The sequence below is a fragment of the Lissotriton helveticus genome, chromosome 8, assembly GCF_964261635.1.
Source record: "Lissotriton helveticus chromosome 8, aLisHel1.1, whole genome shotgun sequence".
NCBI lineage: Eukaryota > Metazoa > Chordata > Amphibia > Caudata > Salamandridae > Lissotriton > Lissotriton helveticus.
Window position 1 is genome coordinate 970,941,008 of NC_136069.1, and position 24,542 is coordinate 970,965,549.

General features: G+C 41.8%; 1 protein-coding gene across 1 annotated transcript in view; it reads right to left on the reverse strand.

Annotated features, from left to right (window-relative positions):
- The window catches only part of GUCA1C (guanylate cyclase activator 1C), a 485,830-nt gene that overhangs the window by 241,050 nt on the left and 220,238 nt on the right, over positions 1–24,542 (reverse strand). The window lies entirely within an intron of this gene.

Consider the following 24,542-nt stretch of genomic DNA (forward strand, 5'->3'; position numbering starts at 1 on the left):
CTTCAAGTACCAAAAATTTAAGTTGTGAGACATTGTGTCTGGATTCTGCGAAATATACTGCCACATTGGATCTTGGGTTTTGTGTTCTTATGTTGGACTTATGCTCGTTGATGCGAGTTTTTATTTTCCTTTCGGTTTTTCCAATGTATATCATGCCACATGGACATTTGATCAGGTAAATGACGTTTTGTGTGTCACACGTCGCGGTGACTCTCAGTTTAATCTCGTTCCCCTTCATGGGATGGTTTATGGAAGTGCCCTTGATGATGCAATTGCAATTGCCGCAATTCATGCAGGGTTGAGTGCCTTTATGGTTGCTTTTGATGGGTGTATTCTTGTTCAGGATTTCTTTTATGTTTGCACTGCGGGTGTATGGGAAGATGGGAGGATTTGTGAAAGTGTTTCCAAAATCTTGTTTTGCGGTTAGGATCGGCCAGTGTCTTTGGATGATTTTTTTGTATGCTAAACTGAGTGTGGAAAACTTAGATACAAGGACCATTCTGTCTTCATGTTGTTTGGGAGTTCTTGTTAGCAACTTTTCTCTAGAGGCTATCCGAGCTCTTTCTTTGGCCTTTTGTATTGTCCCTTCTGGGTTACCTCTTTCTTGAAATCTTCTACCCATTTCATTCAAATATGTTTCTATTTGTGACGGATTAGAGATGATTCTTTTTACCCGTAGCATTTGTGGTATTGGTAAGTGCTGTTTCAGTGATCCTTGGTGAAAGCTTGTGTATAAAAGGGTGTTGTTTCTGTCTGTAGGTTTTCGGAAGAGATCAGTTTCAATACCAGTTTCTGTGATAGTGATTCTTACATCAAGGAAGGTTATGGTTTTGTGGTTGATCTCCCACGTGAATTGTATTCTTTCATTTGCAGAGTTCAAGGTTGTTAGTGATTGAGTTAGAATTTCTTCTGAATTTTTCCAGATGATAAAAACGTAATCTATGTACCTGGCGTACATTATGACAGGGTTGTTGTAGATGTGTTCCTCTTCAAAGAGTTTCATATAGATGTTGGCATAGGTCGGTGCGGCACAATTGCCCATGGAGGTCCCGGACAGTTGGAGGTACCAGTTGTCTTCCTGTCGGAAGTAGCTGTGGTAGAGCGTGAAGATCATTAGTTCCATCAGGAATGTCTGCATCCCTGTTTCTATATCACTCTCAAGGATGGCTTTCTAAACAGCTTCTATTCCTCCTTTGTGGGGAATTGAGGTGTAAAGGGATCGTACATCCGCTGTACATAAGATCAGTTGTTGGTTGGTGTTGATTTCAAATTGAGAAAGTTTGATTAGAAAATCTGTAGTGTCCTGGATGTGACTTCTCATGTTCCTTACGATAGGTTGTAAATATCGATCTATCAGTTTCCCCACTGGTTCATGGAGAGAACCTCTCGTTGAGACAATGGGCCTACAAGGGGGGTCCATTAGGTTCTTATGGATCTTGGGGATCATGGTGATCGTGGGACTTTTTGGAAACTGTATTATCAGATATTTCTTGGTTTTATCATCAATGATAGACATCTCATGTGCTTTATTGACAATCTGAACTAGTCTCTCTTTGAATTGGTTTGTTGGGTTACTTAGAAGTTTCATATATGTTTGTTCGTCGTGGATGTGTTCATCCATTTTTTGATTGTACATGCTGGAGTTCATCACTACCAGTGCGCCTCCCTTGTCTGCCTTTACGCATTTAATATGTGTGTTTTTAGCGATTTTTTGTAGGGTGTCAACGTCCTTCTGTGTCATGTTTCTACGTGACGGTTTATTATAGTTAAGTTTTGATATGTCTTGCTTAACCAACGCTTCGAAGAGGTCTATGCTCTTGTGGCTTGTAGGAGCTTCAAACGTGCTTGTTGGTCGGAGTCCCATAAGTTGATCCGGTTTCTTGGTGGTAGGGGGGATCACATGATCAAAGAAATATCTCAATCTGAGTTTCCGTATGAATTTATACGTACTGATTTGAAGTTCTAGGTGATTGGTCTTCGCTGTGGGTATAAAGGATGTACCTTTAGACAGTAGCTTTATCTCTTGAGGATTCATGATGGTGTCGGATATGTTAATAACTAATTGTTTCTCTTCTTGTTCTTTTTCATGCTCCGCGTGTTGGATTGTGATGTCTGTTTTTCTTTCACTTTTTCTAAGGCCCCTCCTGGGTCGTCTTGATTGTCTTGTCCTTCCTCTAAAAAAGGGACCGCAGTAGATGATTCTGCTGTGTTCGTGTCGTTATTGGTAGCCTGTGTGGTTTCTTGAGTCCGTGGTTGTCATGAGGTTTGTCTCTTCTTGGTGGTCGTTTTGATGTGTCACTTCCCGAGGAGGATGTGTCTGTTTGAGAGTTGAATGGTTTGTTACGTCTTCGTTGGGCATACACGTCTGCCCACGTGTATACCTCCCCAAGTTTATAGTCTTGCGTGTCTCTCCTAAATGTTCTAATTTTTCGGTTGTTAATTTCCCTCGTGTGTTTTTCAATCTGTACTTTGGTATCTTCCAGGATTTTTGTTAACTCCTCTGGGGTTGCCATATTTGATAGTTCGGATTCTACTTCTTTTATTTCCTTGTTAAGTTCTGAAAGTATGTTCGATAGCTCTTGTACGATCAGTAGGATAGCGTTCCATTTCTCTTGGAAGGTTTTTGAATTCTTACAAAGTGATGGTTTTAGTGCTATCCATAACCCTCTGGGAATCGGCATCGAGCGATGATATTTGAGTAGGGTGCTGGCATGGAGCTTTTGGTTGATCTCCCGTTTGGATAAATACAGTAGTTGTCGGATACATTGTTCCTTCGTGCGGCTGGAGGTGCTCGTGGCTATATCTTCATTGATCAGAGCGTATATGCGAGCTGTTTCTCCTTCATCAAAAGCCAGCGTGTCAGCTCTGGCTTTCTGGCGATCTCTTCGTACTGCATGTCTTTTGATTTGGCGTGCTGCCCTCCAATGGGCGGAATATAGAACTGACTGTGAAATGTGGGTTGGGGGGCGCACAACGGTTTGTATAGAGTTTTTAGATTTTTGGTGCGCTTGTTTTAAAAGGTTGGGTGCTACATACAGGTGGCGTGTCCGTCCGGCACACGTCTATAATACACGTGATTAATGTGTCACCACATAACTTGGTGACATCCCTGTGTCTTGTGCACACCTTCGGTGCTCGAGCAAGCAAGCTTCCACAATACACGTTGTTTTCACGATTTATTCATATTTCATCTTTAGTTTCATGATGTGAGCTGATTGTTCTTATTTTGCATATTATACATTCTCGAAACGGCTCCAATGCATTTCGGGTGATATACCCTTCGTCAGGGAGCTCCTGTGAACAACAGTAAAAGATATAGCTCAGGGGGGTTCATGTTCTGGGTGCGGTTATCGTAGCATGCAGGTAGGGCTGGTGAGGTGAGTGACCAATTTCTATAGCGGTGTGGTTGGGGTCAAAACACGTGTGTTTAATTGTTCTTAGTGTGTTTAAGCAAATAGTGGTGACGAGTTCATAACTTGAACGAGTGCTCGCTTGTGATATTAAGTGCCTAAATGTGGTGAAAAGATGAAAAAGATGAACGTTATTGACACTCACGTGTACCCGGTGTTGTAAGGCATCTATGAGAAAAAAGTATGAACGTACGTTAGTAGTTATACATAAGTCAGCTTCTTATTGCGCGTTAAGCGCCTATGTAACTCGGTTGTCCAGTTAGTAGCGCGTTACTTACTAATGGTTAATGTGCTCCGCGTTCTAAGGGCTGTCTGCTTCGGCGCTTCTCCTCCCCGAGAACCAGGAAGTGAGTGTGAGACTTCGAAAACCGGATGTGATAGATATAGAGATGGGACTAAGGTGGCGGCCATGTTAGGTGAATGAATTAAAACAGCAAAAACGTAAACTAAGGTGCGTGGTGAACAAAGGTGGGATGAGACATTATTATCGTCCAAAAATTTAAATGAACAAGGTTTGATAAACCAAGATTAAGTAAACAAGGTTAAATAAGACAAAATTACATAAGCTCGATGGATAGACAGTTGCACTTCAGGAATGTCAGTAGGCGACATTAGGCCCCATACATAGGTGCTTTACAGATAGCATGAAAATTCCAAGCGGTCATTCAGTCCCATGGGTTTCATGGACTGTAATTTGAAAATCCATGTCATTTCTCTCCTTAAGAGTTCTTTGTTGTTGTCTTTTCCTTCGCATCTTTCTACAACTTCAAGTACCAACAATTTAAGTTGTGAGACATTGTGTCTGGATTCTGTGATATAATAAACCGTCACGTAGAAACATGACACAGAAGGACTTTGACACCCTACAAAAAATCGCTAAAAACACACATATTAAATGCGTAAAGGCAGACAAGGAAGGCGCACTGGTAGTGATGAACTCCAGCATGTACAATCAAAAAATGGATAAACACATCCACGACGAACAAACATATATGAAACTTCCAAGTAACCCAACAAACCAATTCAAAGAGAGACTGGTTCAGATTGTCAATAAAGCACATGAGATGTCTATGATTGATGATAAAACCAAGAAATATCTGATAATACCGTTTCCAAAAAGTCCCACGATCACCATGATCCCCAAGATCCATAAGAACCTAATGGACCCCCCTTGTAGGCCCATTGTCTCAACGAGAGGTTCTCTCCATGAACAAGTGGGGAAACTGATAGATCGATATTTACAACCTATCGTAAGGAACATGAGAAGTCACATCCAGGACATTACAGATTTTCTAATCAAACTTTCTCAAATTGAAATCAACACCAACCAACAACTGATCTTATGTACAGCGGATGTACGATCCCTTTACACCTCAATTCCCCACAAAGGAGGAATAGAAGCTATTGAGAAAGCCATCCTTGAGAGTGATATAGAAACAGGGATGCAGACATTCCTGATGGAACTAATGATCTTCACGCTCTACCACAGCTACTTCCAACAGAAAGACAACTGGTACCTCCAACTGTCCGGGACCTCCATGGGCAATTGTGCCGCACCGACCTATGCCAACATCTATATGAAACTCTTTGAAGAGGAACACATCTACAACAACCCTGTCTGGATGGAAAATATAATAATGTACGCCAGGTACATAGATGACGTTTTTATCATCTGGAAAAATTCGGAAGAAATTCTAACTCAATCACTAACAACCTTGAACTTGGGAGATCAACCACAAAACCATAACCTTCCTTGATGTAAGAATCACTATCACAGAAACTGGTATCGAAACTGATCTCTTCTGAAAACCTACAGACAGAAAAAACACCCTTTTATACACAAGCTTTCACCAAGGATCACTGAAACAGCACTTACCAATATCACAAATGCTACAGGTAAAAAGAATCATCTCTAATCCGTCACAAATAGAAACATGTATGAATGAAATGGGTAGAAGATTTCAAGAAAGAGGTAACCCAGAAGGGACAATACAAAAGGCCAAAGAAAGAGCTCGGATAGCCTCTAGAGAAAAGTTGCTAACAAGAACTCCCAAACAACATGAAGACAGAATGGTCCTTGTATCTAAGTTTTCCACACTCAGTTTAGCATACAAAAAAATCATCCAAAGACACTGGCCGATCCTAACCGCAGAACAAGATTTTGGAAACACTTTCACAAATCCTCCCATCTTCGCATACACCCGCAGTGCAAACATAAAAGAAATCCTGAACAAGAAAACACCCATAAAAAGCAACCATAAAGGCACTCAACCCTGCATGAATTGCGGCAATTGCAATTGCATCATCAAGGGCACTTCCATAAACCATCCCATGAAGGGGAACGAGATTAAACTGAGAGTCACCGCGACGTGTGACACACAAAACGTCAATTACCTGATCAAATGCCCATGTGGCATGATATACATTGGAAAAACCGAAAGGAAAATAAAAACTCGCATCAACGAGCATAAGTCCAACATAAGAACACAAAACCCAAGATCCAATGTGGCAGTACATTTCACAGAATCCAGACACAATGTCTCACAACTTAAATTTTTGGTACTTGAAGTTGTAGAAAGATGCGAAGGAAAAGACAACAACAAAGAACTCTTAAGGAGAGAAATGACATGGATTTTCAAATTACAGTCCATGAAGCCCATGGGACTGAATGACCGCTTGGAATTTTCATGCTATCTGTAAAGCACCTATGTATGGTGCCTTATGTCGCCTACTGACATTCCTGAAGTGCAACTGTCTATCCATCTAGTTTATGTAATTTTGTCTTATTTAACCTTGTTTACTTAATCTTGGTTTATCAAACCTTGTTCATTTAAATTTTTGGACGATAATAATGTCTCATCCCACCTTTGTTCACCACGCACCTTAGTTTACGTTTTTGCTGTTTTAATTCATTCACCTAACATGGCCGCCACCTTAGTCCCATCTCTATATCTATCACATCCAGTTTTCGAAGTCTCACACTCACTTCCTGGTTCTCGGGGAGGAGAAGCGCCGAAGCAGACAGCCCTTAGAACGCGAAGCACATTAACCATTAGTAAGTAACGCGCTACTAACTGGACAACCGAGTTACATAGGCGCTTAACGCGCAATAAGAAGCTGACTTATGTATAACTACTAACGTACGTTCATACTAATTTCTCATAGATGCCTTATAACACCGGGTACACGTGAGTGTAAATAACATTCATCTTTTTCATCTTTTCACCGCATTTAGGCACTTAATATCACAAGCGAGCACTCGTTCAAGTTATGAACTCGTCACCACTATTTGCTTAAACACACTAAGCACAATTAAACACACGTTTTTTTACCCCAACCACACCGCTATAGAAATCGGTCACTCACCTCACCAGCCCTACCTGCATGCTATGATAACCGCACCCAGAACATGAACCCCCCTGAGCTATATCTTTTACTGTTGTTCCCAGGAGCTCCCTGACGAAGGGTATATCACCCAAAGTGCATTGGAGCCGTTTCGAGAATGTATAATATGCAAAATAAGAACAATCAGCTCACATCATGAAACTAATGATGAAATATGAATAAATCGTGAAAACAACTTGTATTGTGGAAGCTTGCTTGCTCGAGCACCGAAGGTGTGCACAAGACACAGGGATGTCACCAAGTTATGTGGTGACACATTAATCACGTGTATTATAGACGTGTGCCGGACGGACACGCCACCTGTATGTAGCACCCAACCTTTTAAAAAAAGCGCACCAAAAATCTAAAAACTCTATACAACCCGCTGTGCGCCCCCCAACCCACATTTCACAGTCAGTTCTATATTCCGCCCATTGGAAGGCAGCACGCAAAATCAAAAGACATGCAGTACGAAGAGATCGCCAGATCTACGGAAGCCAGAGCTGACACGCTGGCTTTTGATGAAGGAGAAACAGCTCGCATATATGCTCTGATCAATGAAGATATAGCCACGAGCACCTCCAGCCGCACGAAGGAACAATGTATCCGACAACTACTGTATTTATCCAATCGGGAGATCAACCAAAAGCTCCATGCCAGCACCCTAGTCAAATATCATCGCTCTATGCGGATTCCCAGAGGGTTACGGATAGCACTAAAACCATCACTTTGTAAGAATTCAAAAACCTTCCAAGAGAAATGGAACGCTATTTTTGAACAAATGTAGCCTGGACCTGATCCTACTGATCGTACAAGAGCTATCGAACATACTTTCAGAACTTAACAAGGAAATAAAAGAAGTAGAATCCGAACTATCAAATATGGCAACCCCAGAGGAGTTAACAAAAATCCTGGAAGATACCAAAGTACAAATTGAAAAACACACGAGGGAAATTAACGACCGAAAAATTAGAAAATTTAGGAGAGACACGCAAGACTATAAACTTGGGGAGGTATACACGTGGGCAGACGTGTTTGCACAAGGAAGACGTAACAGACCATTCAACTCTCAAACAGACACATCCTCCTCGGGAAGTGACACATCAAATCGGCCACCAAGAAGAGACAAACCTCATGAACAACCACGGACTCAAGAAACCACACAGGCTACCAATAAAGACACGAACACAGCAGAATCATCTACTGCGGTCTCTTTTTTAGAGGAAGGACAAGACAATCAAGACGACCCAGGAGTGGCCTTAGAAAAAGCAAAAGAAAAACAGACCTCACAATCCAACACGCGGAGCATGAAAAAGAACAAGAAGAGAAACAATTAGTTATTAACATATCCGACACCATCATGAATCCTCAAGAGATAAAGCTACTGTCTAAAGGTACATCCTTTATACCCACAGCGAAGACCAATCACCTAGAACTTCAAATCAGTACGTATAAATTCATACGGAAACTCAGATTGAGATATTTCTTTGATCATGTGATCCCCCTACCACCAAGAAACCGGATCAACTTATGGGACTCCGACCAACAAGCACATTTGAAGCTCCTACAAGCCACAAGAGCATAGACCTCTTCGAAACGTTGGTTAAGCAAGACATATCAAAACTTAACTATAATAAACCGTCACGTAGAAACATGACACAGAAGGACGTTGACACCCTACAAAAAATCACTAAAAACACACATATTAAATGCGTAAAGGCAGACAAGGGAGGCGCACTGGTAGTGATGAACTCCAGCATGTACAATCAAAAAATGGATGAACACATCCACGACGAACAAACATATATGAAACTTCCAAGTAACCCAACAAACCAATTCAAAGAGAGACTAGTTCAGATTGTCAATAAAGCACATGAGATGTCTATCATTGATGATAAAACCAAGAAATATCTGATAATACAGTTTCCAAAAAGTCCCACGATCACCATGATCCCCAAGATCCATAAGAACCTAATGGACCCCCCTTGTAGGCCCATTGTCTCAACGAGAGGTTCTCTCCATGAACCAGTGGGGAAACTGATAGATCGATATTTACAACCTATCGTAAGGAACATGAGAAGTCACATCCAGGACACTACAGATTTTCTAATCAAACTTTCTCAAATTGAAATCAACACCAACCAACAACTGATCTTACGTACAGCGGATGTACGATCCCTTTACACCTGAATTCCCCACAAAGGAGGAATAGAAGCTATTGAGAAAGCCATCCTTGACAGTGATATAGAAACAGGGATGCAGACTTTCCTGATGGAACTAATGATCTTCACGCTCTACCACAGCTACTTCTGACAGGAAGACAACTGGTACCTCCAACTGTCCGGGACCTCCATGGGCAATTGTGCCGCACCGACCTATGCCAACATCAATATGAAACTCTTTGAAGAGGAACACATCTACAACAACCCTGTCTGGATGGAAAATATAATAATGTACGCCAGGTACATAGATGACGTTTTTATCATCTGGAAAAATTCGGAAGAAATTCTAACTCAATCACTAACAACCTTGAACTCTGCAAATGAAAGAATACAATTCACGTGGGAGATCAACCACAAAACCATAACCTTCCTTGATGTAAGAATCACTATCACAGAAACTGGTATCGAAACTGATCTCTTCTGAAAACCTACAGACAGAAACAACACCCTTTTATACACCAGCTTTCACCAAGGATCACTGAAACAGCACTTACCAATACCACAAATTCTACGGGTAAAAAGAATCATCTCTAATCCGTCACAAATAGAAACATATTTGAATGAAATGGGTAGAAGATTCAAGAAAGAGGTTACCCAGAAGGGACAATACAAAAGGCCAAAGAAAGAGCTCGGATAGCCTCCAGAGAAAAGTTGCTAACAAGAACTCCCAAACAACATGAAGACAGAATGGTCCTTGTATCTAAGTTTTCCACACTCAGTGTAGCATACAAAAAAAACATCCAAAGACACTGGCCGATCCTAACCGCAGAACAAGATTTTGGAAACACTTTCACAAATCCTCCTATCTTCGCATACACCCGCAGTGCAAACATAAAAGAAATCCTGAACAAGAATACACCCATCAAAAGCAACCATAAAGGCACTCAACCCTGCATGAATTGCGGCAATTCGAATTGCATCAACAAGGGCACTTCCATAAACCATACCATGAAGGGGAACGAGATTAAACTGAGAGTCACCGCGACGTGTGGCACACAAAACGTCATTTACCTGATCAAATGCTCATGTGGCATGATATACATTGGAAAAACCGAAAGGAAAATAAAAACTCGCACCAACGAGCATAAGTCCAACATAAGAACACAAAACCCAAGATCCAATGTGGCAGTACATTTCACAGAATCCAGACACAATGTCTCACAACTTACATTTTTGGTACTTGAAGTTGTAGAAAGATGTGAAGGAAAAGACAACAACAAAGAACTCTTAAGGAGAGAAATGACATGGATTTTCAAATTACAGTCCATAAAGCCCATGGGACTGAATGACCGCTTGTAATTTTCATGCTATCTGTAAAGCACCTATGTATGGTGCCTTATGTCGCCTACTGACATTCCTGAAGTGCAACTGTCTATCCTTCTAGCTTATGTAATTTTGTCTTATTTAACCTTGTTTACTTAATCTTGGTTTATCAAACCTTGTTCATTTAAATTTTTGGACGATAATAATGTCTCATCCCACCTTTGTTCACCACGCACCTTAGTTTACGTTTTTGCCGTTTTAATTCATTCACCTAACATGGCCGCCACCTTAGTCCCATCTCTATATCTATCACATCCGGTTTTCGAAGTCTCACACTCACTTCCTGGTTCTCGGGGAGGAGAAGCGCCGAAGCAGACAGCACTTAGAACGCGGAGCACATTAACCATTAGTAAGTTACGCGCTTCTAACTGGACAACCGAGTTACATAGGCGCTTAACGCGCAATAAGAAGCTGACTTATGTATAACTACTAACGTACGTTCATACTAATTTCTCATAGATGCCTTACAACACCGGGTACACGTGAGTGTCAATAACGTTCATCTTTTTCATCTTTTCACCGCATTTAGGCACTTAATATCACAAGCGAGCACTCGTTCAAGTTATGAACTCGTCACCACTATTTGCTTAAACACACTAAGCACAATTAAACACACGTTGTTTTACCCCAACCACACCGCTATAGAAATCGGTCACTCACCTCACCAGCCCTACCTGCATGCTATGATAACCGCACCCAGAACATGAACCCCCCTGAGCTATATCTTTTACTGTTGTTCACAGGAGCTCCCTGACGAAGGGTATATCACCCGAAATGCATTGGAGCCGTTTCGAGAATGTTTAATATGCAAAATAAGAACAATCAGCTCACATTATGAAACTAATGATGAAATATGAATAAATCGTGAAAACAACTTGTATTGTGGAAGCTTGCTTGCTCGAGCACCAAAGGTGTGCACAAGACACAGGGATGTCACCAAGTTATGTGGTGACACATTAATCACGTGTATTATAGACGTGTGCCGGACGGACACGCCACCTGTATGTAGCACCCAACCTTTTAAAAAAAGCGCACCAAAAATCTAAAAACTCTATACAACCCGCTGTGCGCCCCCCAACCCACATTCCCTTTCATAATTTCTCACATTTGACAGACAGTTGACAACCAATCAGCATGCACGTAAATAAGCATACTCCGCAATTTTTCTATTCAAAATAAAAAAATATAGAGCTTAAAAATCCATGAATGACACCCTGACCAAACATACAAGATCAGGATGTATCTACCATGCCCCCTTTCCTTATTTCTCTTTTTTATTTAACTGTTTTCTCCTGACTCGGTTCTAGCGACCAACAACACGGCTGCCAACACTTTCAGATTTGGAGTATCGACAACCAATCAGCATATAGCTTGTGCACGTAAATACGCGTACTCCGCAATTTTTCTATTCAAAATGAAATTTTAAAAAATAGCCTAAAAATTCTAAACCTAACCCCTGACGAAGCCTACAGGGTCAGAATCGTTCTACCCTACACCCTTTCCTTATTTCTCAACTTTGTTTACTGTTTTCTTGTGACTCGCTTCTAGCGACGAACAAGATGGCTGCCAAAACATCCTGGTATCGAGTGTTCAGACAGTTCACAACCAATCAGCATACAGCTCCTGCCCGTAATTCTAGGTATTTCCGTACGCTTACGCCGTGATTTTTCTTTTAAAAAATATAATAAAAAATAGAGCCTAAACATTCATGCACAACCCCCTGAGCAAGCCTAGAGGGTCAGAATGTTTCTAGCCTACCCCCTTCCCTTATTTCTCAACTTTGTTTTACTGTTTTAAATTCTAAACCTAACCCCTGATGAAGCCTACAGGGTCAGAATCGTTCTACCCAGCACCCTTTCCTTATTTCTCAACTTTGTTTACTGTTTTCTTGTGACTCGCTTCTAGCGACAAACAAGATGGCTGCCAACACTTCCTGGTATTGAGTGTTCAGCCAGTTCACAACCAATCAGCATGCAGCTCCTGCTCGTAATTCTAGGTATTTCCGTACGCGTACTCCGCTATTTTTCTAAAAATAGAGCCTAAACATCCATGTACAACCGCCTGAGCAAGCCTAGAGGGTCAGAATGTTTCTAGCCGACCCCCTTCCCTTATTTCTCAACTTTGTTTTACTGCTTTCTTGTGACTTGGTTCTAGCGAGGCACAAGATGGCCGCCAACACTTTCTGGTTTCGAGTGTTGATAGACAGTAAACAGCCAATCAGCAAGCAGCTCGCGTTCGTAATTGAACAAATTTCCGTACGCGTGCTGCACCCCGTCTCTAGATATCGCTATGATTTTACTTGCAATTTTCCCAGAAACTACTGAACGGATTTACACCAACAAAAAGCACAATCTGCGAACCGAACTCTACCTCTCTGCCAAATTTGGTGTAATTCCGTTCAGCCGTTTGGGCTGTAGCCCTGGCTAAAGGTCCCTATGGAAAATTGCATGGGGAAAACATGTTTTGGGAGCCCCTTATTTCTTGACGCCCACTTGACGAATCACCCCCTAACTTTCAGGGAAGGAGCGGAACTGAGCAGGCCATTTTCTTGGAGAAATTCACGAAGATTCGTCCACCGGCGCCAAAGTTATTCCAAAAAGAATGTTGCGGATTTCCTATGGAAACTAGGTCCTTACTATACCTACCTACTGGCGACCGCCAGTAGGTAATATACACATACATACAGGGCTTTAGGTGGGATGGAAAAACTGTGGGGTCTCAGAAAGGGGCATGGCCGATGTAATTAAGGATGTGGTTAAAAGCACCTAAACTGAAAATCTATGCTTAGCTTAGGCAACAGCACCTCTGCACTTTATTTACTCTCCCCATGGGTGTACAATTGTACTTTAAATTAGCCACTAAACTACTGCATGGTATAGAATTTTAGAGGGGGCTATATCTCATTATTATACATTTATAGCCACGGAGATCTACATTGCACTAATGTGCGATAATGTGCTGCATCACTAAATACTTATAAGTGCCCAACTGCGAGACCGAATGCATTGCAAATGCTTGTTTAGAAATGTTCAGGTTTAATAGGATTTCCTAGGTACCAGCAGAGCTAGGGCCCAAAATGTTCCGCTAACTGAATGGCAAAAGAAGTTTAGCTTTCAGTGGAAAATGTTGATGTGTCTATGTTGTGTTCTGGGCACTTTCTTGTTGCAGGGGCTAGGCCCAGCCACATAAGTGAAGTACTATTTTTATTGGGGACTTGGGGACATGTTTTGTGATTGGAAATTGGTAGCTCCCACAGATTCCAGTACTTTCTATGACCGAAATATGAGGGAAATGTGTGCTTTTAGCAAAAGTTTGAGGTTTGCAAGGACATTTGGGTAAAATAAGCCAATGAGAGCTAGGCAAGTTAGACCTCCCTGTAATCTCCCAGGTATCTTGTTTTCAGAAATATTCAGGTTTAGGAGGTTTCCCTGGGTGCCGGCTGAGCTTGGGACCAAATTTCCTTGTTAACCAAATTGCAAATCTACATAAATAAAAATATAAATGTTTGTTTGTTCAAAATTGTAAATCTCCTAAAGTTCTTCACCGATTGCTTTGAAATTTTGACACAATGTTGGATTTGAATACGCGCGTCTTTTTATATACATAACGTTAGATTCGAATACGTGCGTGTTGAATACGCGTGTGTTGTTAATCGAAAGCCCAAACAGACAAATAAAAATGTCAATGTTCATTTGTTCAAAATCTTAAACTGCTGAAAGTTCTTCACCGATTGCTTTGAAATTTTGACACAACGTTGGATTAGATTAGGCGCATGTTTATATATACACAACGTTGGATTCGAATACGCGCGTGTCCAATACGCGCGTGTTTTTAATTGAAAGGACGAACAGACCCTATCGATTTGGTTGCTGCGCAACAACTACAAGGGACGCATAGAGAAAATAGTCTACATATATTAGGATGGACAGTTGCTGTCAGGATGGCAGACCTGGAAGTGGGTGGAGGGAGGGGGGAGGAGTTGGTTCACTTTGCAACATTAGGCCGTGTTTATCTATACACAACGTTGGATTCGAATACTCGCATGCCCAATACGCGTGTGTTTTTAATTGAAAGGCCAAACAGACCCTATCGATTTGGTTGCTGCGCAACAACTACAAGGGACTCATAGAGACAATAGTCTACATATATTAGGATGGACAGTTGGTGTCACAATGGCAGACCGGGAAGTGGGTGAAGGGAGGGGGTGGAGTTGGTTCACTTTGCAACATTAGGAAGGGGCGCATAGAGACAATAGTCTACATATATTAGGATGGACAGTTGGTGTCAGGATGGCAGAACGGGAAGTGGGTGGAAGGATGGGGGAGGAGTTGGTTCACCTTGCAATATTAGTGCATGTTTATATATACACAATGTTAGATTTTAACACGCGCATGTCCAATACTCGCGTGTTTTTAATCGAAAGGCCGAACAGACCCTGTCGATTTGGTTGACTCTTTTCTTTCTCTACCATTTAACCTGACTGAGCCACAGTAATGCGTGGCTGAGTACAGCTAGTTGCAAATAAAATGATTAGTTTTCTGTGGAAAAAGTTTGCGCCCATGTTGTGTTTTAGGACATTTTGGGTTGCGGGGGTCAGGCCCACCCACACAAGGAAGGTGCTTTTTTTAATCGGGACGCTTCGGGGATTGCTGAGTAGTATAATATTTGGGGCTTCCCACATATTCCAGTACTTTCCATCACACAAATTTCAGAAAAATGTCTGTTTTAAGCCAAAGCTTGAGGTAAGCAAAGGCTTCTGATTTAAATAACTTGGTGAGCACCACAAAAGTTACGCTGCCTTCAACTCACCTGGGTGGCTATTTGTGTATGTTTGGTATCTTTTCTCTAGCTGTCGGCTGAGATAGAATTCAAAATCCACACCTACACAAATTATAAAAAAAGGACTAGTTTTACGTCAAAAAAGTTAACGCCTCTATGTTGCGTGTTGGTCCCTATCCTGTAAAAAAGGCCTACCCACCCAAGTGCAGCACTAATATTATTATTGGGGACACTTGGGGTACTGCTGAGTGGTAGGTAATTTGTGGCTCCCCTCAGATTCCAGAACTTTTCATCACAGAAACGTGAAAATCATTTGTGCAAACCACACCATCCTGGACTCTTCTGAGTGAATAGTTATCAGAACTTTGTATGTTCGGTAGGTTTTCCTAGATGCTGGCTGAGTTTGGAACAAAATTCTTTAGCTAACCAAATTGAAAAAAAGAGACAGGTTTTAAGCAGAAAAAGTTGATGTGTCTATGTTGCGTTTTGGGCTCTTTCCTGATGCAGAGGCTAAGCCTATCCACACAAGTGAATAGGTCATTTTTATCTAGAGTCTTGGAGAATGTCGGGTTGTAGGAAATTGATGGCACCTCACATATTCGAGAACTTGATATCACAGAAATGTGAGGAAAATATGTGCTTTTAGAAAATGTTTGATGTTTGCAAGGGCTTCTGGGTAAAATGAATGGTGAGAGCCACACAAGCCTCCCCATCCTGAACTCTCCTCGCTGTCTAGTTTTTAGAAATCTGCAGATATGATAGGTTTCCCTAGATTTGGGCTGATCTATGGGCAAAAATATACAGCTAACCGAATTGCAGTATATTCATATTTTTCAGTGGAAAAAGTTGATGTTTTCATTGTGATTTCTGTGCTCTTTCCTGTTGCGGGTCATAAGCCCACCCACAAAAAGTGATGTACCATTTTATATGGAGACTTGGGAAATGCTGGGTTGAAGGTAATTTGTGGCTCCCTAAAGATTCCAGGATGTCACAGAATTGTGAGGAAAATGTGTGCTGTTTGTAAGGCATTCTGGGCAAAATAACTTGGTGAGATCGACACAAGTCATGCCAGCCTGGACACTCTCAGGTGTCTAGTTTCAGAAATGTGCAGTTTTTGTATGTTTCCCTAGGTGCTAGCAGAAGCTAGGGCCCACAATCTACAGCTAGCCAAATTGCAAAAAAGGGTTTGCTTTCAGTGGAAAAAAGCTGACGTGTCCATGTTGCATTTTGGGCCCCTTCTGTCGTGGAGCTATTCCCCAATACACAAGTGATGTACCATGTTATTGGGGCACTTGGGAAAACACTGTGTGATGGACAATTGGTAGCTCCCGCACATTAGCAAACTTTCCATCAAGAAATGAGGGGAAAATGTGTTTTTGTCTAAAGTTTGAGGTTTGCAAGGGTTTCTGCGTAAGTATAAATTGTGAGAGTCATGCAATACACATCAATGTGGAATCTCTTGGGTATCTACCTTTTAAAAATATTCCTATTTGTTAGCTTCCCCTGGGTGTCGGCTGAGTTAGGTCCCAAACTCAAAAGCTAACCAAATTGCAATTTTTTTTATTGGTTTTCAATGGAAAAAGATTATATGTTCATGTTGGGTTTTGGGACCTTTCCTTTCACATGGGCTAGGCCTACCCACACAAGTGAGGTGTCATTTGATTGTGAGGCTTAACGGAATGCTGGGCGGTAGGACATTTGGGACTCCCCACAGATTCCAGTATTTTTCATGAATGTGAGGAAATGTTTTGTTTTTAGCTTACTTTTGAGATTAGCAAGGGTTCTGCTTTAAATAACTTTGTTAGACATGTCAGCCTTAGGGTGGTCTTTTTCCAAACCTTTTGCCTTCCTCCTGCATTTTATTGCTGAGCTCACTCTTGCTGGCCTTAGGACTCTGAACACTTTACCACTGTTAGCCAGTGCTAAAGTGAAAGTGCTCCCTCCATAAAACATCCTAATATTAGCTCATCTCCAATTGGCATACTTTACTTAATTTACTTATAAGTCCCTAGAAAACATACACCCAGATCCTGTAAAGGAAACACTACTAGTGGGGATGCAGCACCAACTGGGCTACCCACTTAAGTAGCCCTTTAAACATGTCTCAGGTCTGCCATTGCAATCTGTGTGTGCAGTTTTAACTGCCAGTTGAAAATGGCAAAATAAACCTTTTGCCAGGCCTAAACCTTCCCTTTTTATGCATATAATTTACCACTAGGATAGACCTTGGACAGACCTCCTAATTTTTATATGTCCAGGTAGTGAATAACTCTTAAAATTCTTTTTTTACTGCTTCCACACAAAGGGTTGGGTATCCCCATTGTTAGTATGGAGCCAGGGCCGGGGAAGCAGGATGGCTATGGACTTCAAAAGGGAAACCTCCAGAAGCTTCTCCCAGTTCAAAAGCACAACTGGGTACAAATACTAGACCTCAGATACCACCTCTTCAGTAGACTTCAGACCTGCGGATACACTGCCAGGAAGGAGGACTGCTATACGCTGAAGGAAATGCTGTCCTGCTGCCCTCTTGCCTGGGTGAGAAGGGAACTAGACATGCAACTTCACTCTTGAACCCAGGATACCAGGGTGTCTCCAAGGGCTAGTCTGCTGACCTTCTGCTCTGAGCCTCAGTGCCATTAAAGCCTCCCCAACATACTGTGCAAGCCCCTGGGCCCAGTTGCAGTGAGTTTCAGACCCCCAAGAGGGGCCCCAAATGTCCTTGACCCTAGGTGTGGCATAGAGAGCTGTCTATTTAAGATTTTGGACTCTTTGAAACCATGAACAGGCCCATTCACACCAAGACCTCACCACTCGCACTGCAATTTCAGATCAAAGCTCTGGCAGCTGTCTCTTCGCACTGCATCATCGACCACTCCGTGAACCTGCAGCATGCCGAGTCCCAAAAACTCGGCATGGTGCAGTTTCACGGACTTTAAGGAATATTGTAGTTACCAACTTCGCAAGTTACTGACCGTGATGCAATACACGTGGCTTCAGTAATCGGCAGTTGCCGTGTGGGAGTCACCAGATGAACCAGCTATAGATACTGGTTTTCTTTGTTTGTTTTTTTGCCAATCATTATTGCTATTACAGACTTCTTTGATCTCCTACTTCGGATCTTTTGAATTACGATTACAGATATTGGCCGAATACAGCCACACCAACGGGTGCCTTATCGATCTGACGTACTTTTTCAATTTTAACTGATTTTGGTTGTCTATTCTGTGGTGGCGTGAACCTGAAATCAGCGTCTCATGGATTGCTGATCCGACTACCAATGGATTTACTTCTCTTACTCGATTACGGATTGAAGTGGATGTCCTTTATCTCTTATTAGGAAACTATGTGAAATTTACAAGCTGTTTGGACACGGCGTCCGGCATACTGCGGAACAATGAGCGCTGGTATATTAAATATTAATACAATGTGACTAGGATTTCGCCATTCCATAATAATTTTTTCACCCTGAGGAAGTTTCCTGTGTTGGATCGAAACGCATTTTTCTGACAACTTGAATGGAATGTTTTTAAAGTGAATTGATTTCTAATAAAGAAGTGACTTTTGGCATCTACTCTGGCCTACTGGACTCTGTGAGCTGCGCATCCCCATTTGGTTTAATCAACTCAATTTCTTATGCAGATAAGTCATGAAATTCTTGATTCTCCTTGGTGTCTATTTTTGCATGCTTGGTACATTTCCCTAGGTGCCAGCTGAGGAAAAGAACAAAATTCACACATTCACAAAGTGCAAAAAAGTGTGGTTTTTAGTACAGCAAGTTAATGTGTCCATGCTGCGTGTAGGGCCCTTTCCTGTCACAGAAGCTAGGCCTACCTACACAAGTGAGGCACCATTTTTATTATGTATACTTCGAGTGATGCTGGGTGGTAGGAAACTTGTGGCTCCCCACAGATTCCAGAACATTCCAACACACAAACATGAGAAAAATGTGTGCTATTATTCAACATTTGAGGTTTGCAAGGGCTTTTTGGTAAAATAAACTAGTGAGAGCCACAGAAATCAAAACCTACTGAACTCTCCTGAGTGTCTTGATTTCAGAAATGTGCAATTTGGTAGGTTTTCTAAGTGCTAGCTGAGTTAGGTTCCAAAATCATTAGCAAACCCATACTAAAAAAAGGTGCAGGTTTTAAGTGGAAAATGTTTATGTGTCCATGTTGAATTTAAGGATATTTCTGGTTGCAGGCGATAGGCCAACGCACAAGTGATGTACCATTGTTTTTATCTGGAATCTTGGAGGAACGCCAGGTGTTAGGAAATTGCTGGCACCTCATATAGATTGGTAGGAAATGTATGGCTCTCCACAGATTCCAGGATATTCCATCAAATGTAAGAACAATTTGTATTTTTAGCCAAAGTTTGAGGTTTGCAAGGTATTCTGGGTAAAACAACCTCGTGAGATCCATGCAAGTCATGCCTCCCTAGGCTCTTCCAGGTGTCTAGCTTGTAGGTTTGGTAAGTTTCCTTGGGTGCCAGCTGAGCTAGAGCCCAAAATCCACAGCTACACAAATTGCAAAAAAGAGGCTGGTTTTCAGTGGAAAAAGCTGATGTATCAAAGTTGCTTGTCCAGCCCTGTTCTGTCACAAGAGCTATGCTCACCAACACCAATGACGCAAAAAGAACAATTGATGGACAGAATGCCGAACAATGTAATACATTCACCCCAGTACAGGGATCTGAGCCTAAATGCATTGTTTTTTTTGCTCCCCATGCCATTCCAGTTTGAACCCAGCCATATGAACATCCGTTTTGACACTACACCCAATGCGAACAGTCAAACCCAAACTGCCAGGCAAGGTCAGTTCCTCCCTGGACTGGAAACAAGCATCCTAGGACCGGTTTTGGGGTTTCACACCTCATCAGCCAGAATAGCTGGACACCAGTGGCATGGAGAGCACGGGATCCACGTCTCGGCATGCCCGTCCCACTCGGGGTGACAAGCGCAAAAAGGACAATTGAATGACAGAATTCAGACCAATGTCATACATTCACCCCGGTACAGAAATCTTGGCCTTAATCCATCTTTTATTGCTCCCCATGCCATTCAAGTTTGAACTCAGCCATAGCCATTTAGACTTGAACCTGCACCCAATGGGAACAGTCCAGCCCCAACTGCCAGGCCAGGTCCTCCCTGAACTGGAAACAAGTATCCTAGGACCGGTTTAGGGGTTTCTCCCATCATCAGCCGGAATAGCTTAACACTAGAGGTATGGAGAGCACGGGACCCACATCTGGGCATACTCATCCATCTCGGGGTGACAAACCCAAAAAGAACATTATGGAGAGAATGCAGAACAATGTCATACATTCACCCCTGTAGAGAGATCTTGGCTTAAATCCATCGTTTTTTTGCTCTCCATGCCATTCCATTTTGACCCCAGCCATAGCCATTGAGACATGAACCTGCACCCAATGGGAACAGTCCAGCCCCAACTGCAAGGCCAGTTCCTCCCTGGACTGGAAACAAGTATCCTAGGACCGGTTTAGGGGTTTCTCCCCTCATCAGCCGGAATAGCTTGACACCAGAGGTATGGAGAGCACGGGACCCACATCTGGGCATACTTATCCACCTTCGGGGTGGCAAACGCAAAAAGAACATTTATGGAGAGAATGCAGAACAATGTCATACATTCACCCCAGTAGAGAGATCTTGGCCTAAATCCACCGTTTTTTTTTCTCCCCATGCCATTCTAGTTTTAACCCAGCCATATTTAAATCAGTCATGACCCTGCACCTAATGGGAACAGTCCAGCCCAAACTGCCAGGCCAGGCAAGGTCCTCCCTGGACTGCAAAAAAACCATCCTAGGACCAGTTTCGGGCTTTACGTCCACTTTTTATCTCCAATAGTCTGTATTCCTATAAAACCGCCTTTTATTTTATGTGTAATTTGGAACGTGTCTCAACATGCAATGTGGTTATTGTCTTCACCCAATTGGCCTGCTAGCGAAGGAAGGAACTCTCAGATTTGGAATCATTGAATTATGAAACAGAATAGGTTGTATATTTTCTGAAAAACTCATTGGATGTTTTATTTATTTCATGTGCCACTAGGTAAAATTAATCGATTGACATGGTGTATCTATATCAATGTTGAAAATGTGTTTTAAATAATTTTATTAGGGAGACATTGTTTGACTTTGACTTCGAGAAACATTCATAGTTTAAAGTTTGCAAGGGTTTCTGGGTAAAAGTACCTGATGAAAGCCATGCAAGTCTCACCATCATCTGTGCAGATTTGGTAGGTTTCTCTAGATTTCGGGTGAGCTTGGTCCCAAAGTCAACAGGTAACCAAATTGCCAATTAAGATTGGTTTTCATAGAAAAAATTTGAAATGTCTATGTTGAGCTTTGAGCCCATTCCTGTAGCGGGTGCTAAGCACACCGACACAAGTGATGTACCATTTTTATCTGGAGACTTGGGGGGAACACTGAGTGGTAGGAAAATGTTGGCTACTGACATATTCCGAAGCTTTCCATCACAGAAATGTTGGGAAAATATGTGCTTTAAGCCAAGGTTTGAGGTTTGCAAGTTGTCCTGGGTAAAATAACCCAGTGGAAGCTATGCCGGTCACGCCACCCTGCACTTTCCCGTGTTTCTAGATTTCAGAAATGTGCAGATTTGGGGAATCCCTAGGTACCGGCTGAGCAAGAGCCCACAATCCTCAGCTAACCAGGTAGCAAAAAAGTGTTGGTTTTCAATGGAGAAAGTAAAAGTACAAATGTAATGTTTTGGGATGTTTTCCTGTTGCAGAGCTAGGTCCCTTCATACAAGTGAGTCACCATTGGTATTGGGAGATTTTGGGGAACACTTTGTGTGTGAAATTCTTTGCTTCCTTTGAGATTTCAGAACTTTCCATACCACAAAAATTAGGAAAATATGTGATTGTTTGCCAATTTTTTATGTTTGCAAATGCTTCTGGGTTAAACAAAAACAGGTGAGATCCATTAAAGTCATGCCACCACTGACTCCGATGGTTGGCACGTTCTCAGAAAAGTTCTGGTTTGATAGGTTCCCTGGGCGGCAGCTGAGCTAGGGCACAAATTCCACATCCTCCAACATTGCAGACTAGGTTAAGTTTTGGCGTGGAAAAATTTGATGTGTCCATGTGACTTTTTTACCTTTTCCTATAATGGTCAAAAGGCCCAATCACACAGGTAAGGCTCCATTTTTATCATGAGACGTGGAAGAATGTTGGGTGGTGGAAAATATGTGGATTCCTGCAGATTCCAGAACTTTCCTCACAGTAATGTGAAGAAAATGGGTGTTTTTAGGCACTGCCTGAGGTTTGCAAGGCCTTCTGGTTACAAACGCCCCACTAGAATCACAGAAGTGACACCACCTTGGACAGCCCCCCGGAGTCTAGTTTTCATAAATGTCTGAGCATGTTAGCTTTCCTGGGTGGTGGCTGAGCTAAGGGCTAATAAACAGATACCCACATTGTAAAAGCAGTATGTATTCTGCTGGGTAAAATAAGATGCCTCCAGGTTGTGTTTTGGGGTGTATTGTGTTGCACTCACAAGTGGGGTACCAGGTGTATCAACAGGTATGTGGGAACACAGAATAGTAGAACATTCGTTAGTGTCAATTGGATATCTTTGCATTTGTGCCATTCCAATATAAGCCAGTGTGTGAGAAAGAAGGCGTTTTACAAGATGCCATCTGATTCACATGCTAGTATGGGTACCCACAAAATCAGAAATGCACAAATAGCCAATGCTCCTAAACTCAGCATCTGGCATACATTTCAGAAAAGCACACGCTTCCTTCATACACATTTTCACATTTTTATTTTAGCATATGAATTGCTCTTCACAAAGTACACAATTTAAAACCATTGTAACATGCAGCTCAGTTGTTGGTTCTGGGTACTTTGGCTTCTTGGAGAACCTAGAAAAAAAATGTCATCCTCATTTTTCATATTCTTTAATTCAACAGTCATTTACTTTAGTAAAACCTTGCGGGATCTAGAAAATGCCCCTTTGCTCTATTTAGAATTGTGTCTACTTTTCAGGACTGTATAGCATTTGTAGGTTAAAAGCACAAAAATTAGGAAAAATAGTCTACCGCTAAGACAAATGACAAAATTGTGGTAAACAAATTGCTGTTTTTGATTCACCTCTTTATCTAGCATCTGAAAAAGGTTTGGAAACCTGCTCCCAACTCAGCAATAGATTATATTCATTTTCTACTGACTGTATTACCTGTATACATTTGCACTGACTAGGTATGCAGACAATTTAACACTAAACAGGAAAGGCCTTGCTGTCAAACACAAATTCTCACTGGAAACAAGCAAACTTAAATCCATTTACATCTTACGTGTCACTTCCCATTCTGCAATTCAGGTGACTATGTTTCACTTCTTCTTCACCTCCCAATGTCAGATCAATAACTTAATAAATGTAATTCTGACCTCCTCTTGACCTCTCCTATTAAACACCCCATACTACAATCCTTAGAGACTTTAACCTCCCTAACAGAGGCCCAACAAATAAGACACCCTTCTCAGCATCATCACTTGAGGCATCATGATACAACCAGGGAAAAGGTTTAACCACTATCAAGGTCACCACCTCAACTTTTTTATCACACCCTTTTCAACCATACACTATAGTCTGCCTATACCTCTGAACTGACAATATCACCATCCCTAGCATACTACACCTTTCATACTACACCATGTCACACCAACACGTGCTTCATGCTGGTAATATAATTATTTAGGTGAAGTCCACCATGTGTTTAAAGCCACTATTTAAAATGAAGGACACACAAGCAATAATGGCTGTAATGAGTTACCAAGGATCCTTGTTGTTACTTCAGCAGTAAAGTACTTTTATCTTCTACTGTCAGAATTAACTGCATCAGTTTGTAGTGACAATTAAGGACCTAGTTTAGACTTTGGTGGGTACTTTCTTTGAAGTAACATAGGATATAATGGACTTATAATAAGACAGACTGAATGTTCGTCACATTCGTGACAGAGAAACCCATCTGTCAAACTCGATATCAGGATCTAACTAGGCATGCAGATATCCCTACACATCTCCTGTGGATCATCTCACACCCAAAGCAAAGACAGCAGACAGCCAAACTGGGGAGAAAAAGCAAAGAAAGGAAAACAAGGAAGCAGCCTTTCGCCATCTGCACCACCAGGATCGGAACAATATCTCTGTAACAGTCAGAAATGCACCAACCATTCTCCAATTCAAAAAAAGAGCTGAAACCCAAACTCTTCATACAACACTACCTCTAAAAACATGAAAGTTCCTCATTAATTATTACCTACTGCAGCCCTCTCTTTGCTGGCATTCTTTTTATCATACGTTTGACCTCTATCTCTATACAGTGCTTGTTTCCCACAAGTGGGTTCACGCTTAAAAATTGCCCACATGCTCACATACATGA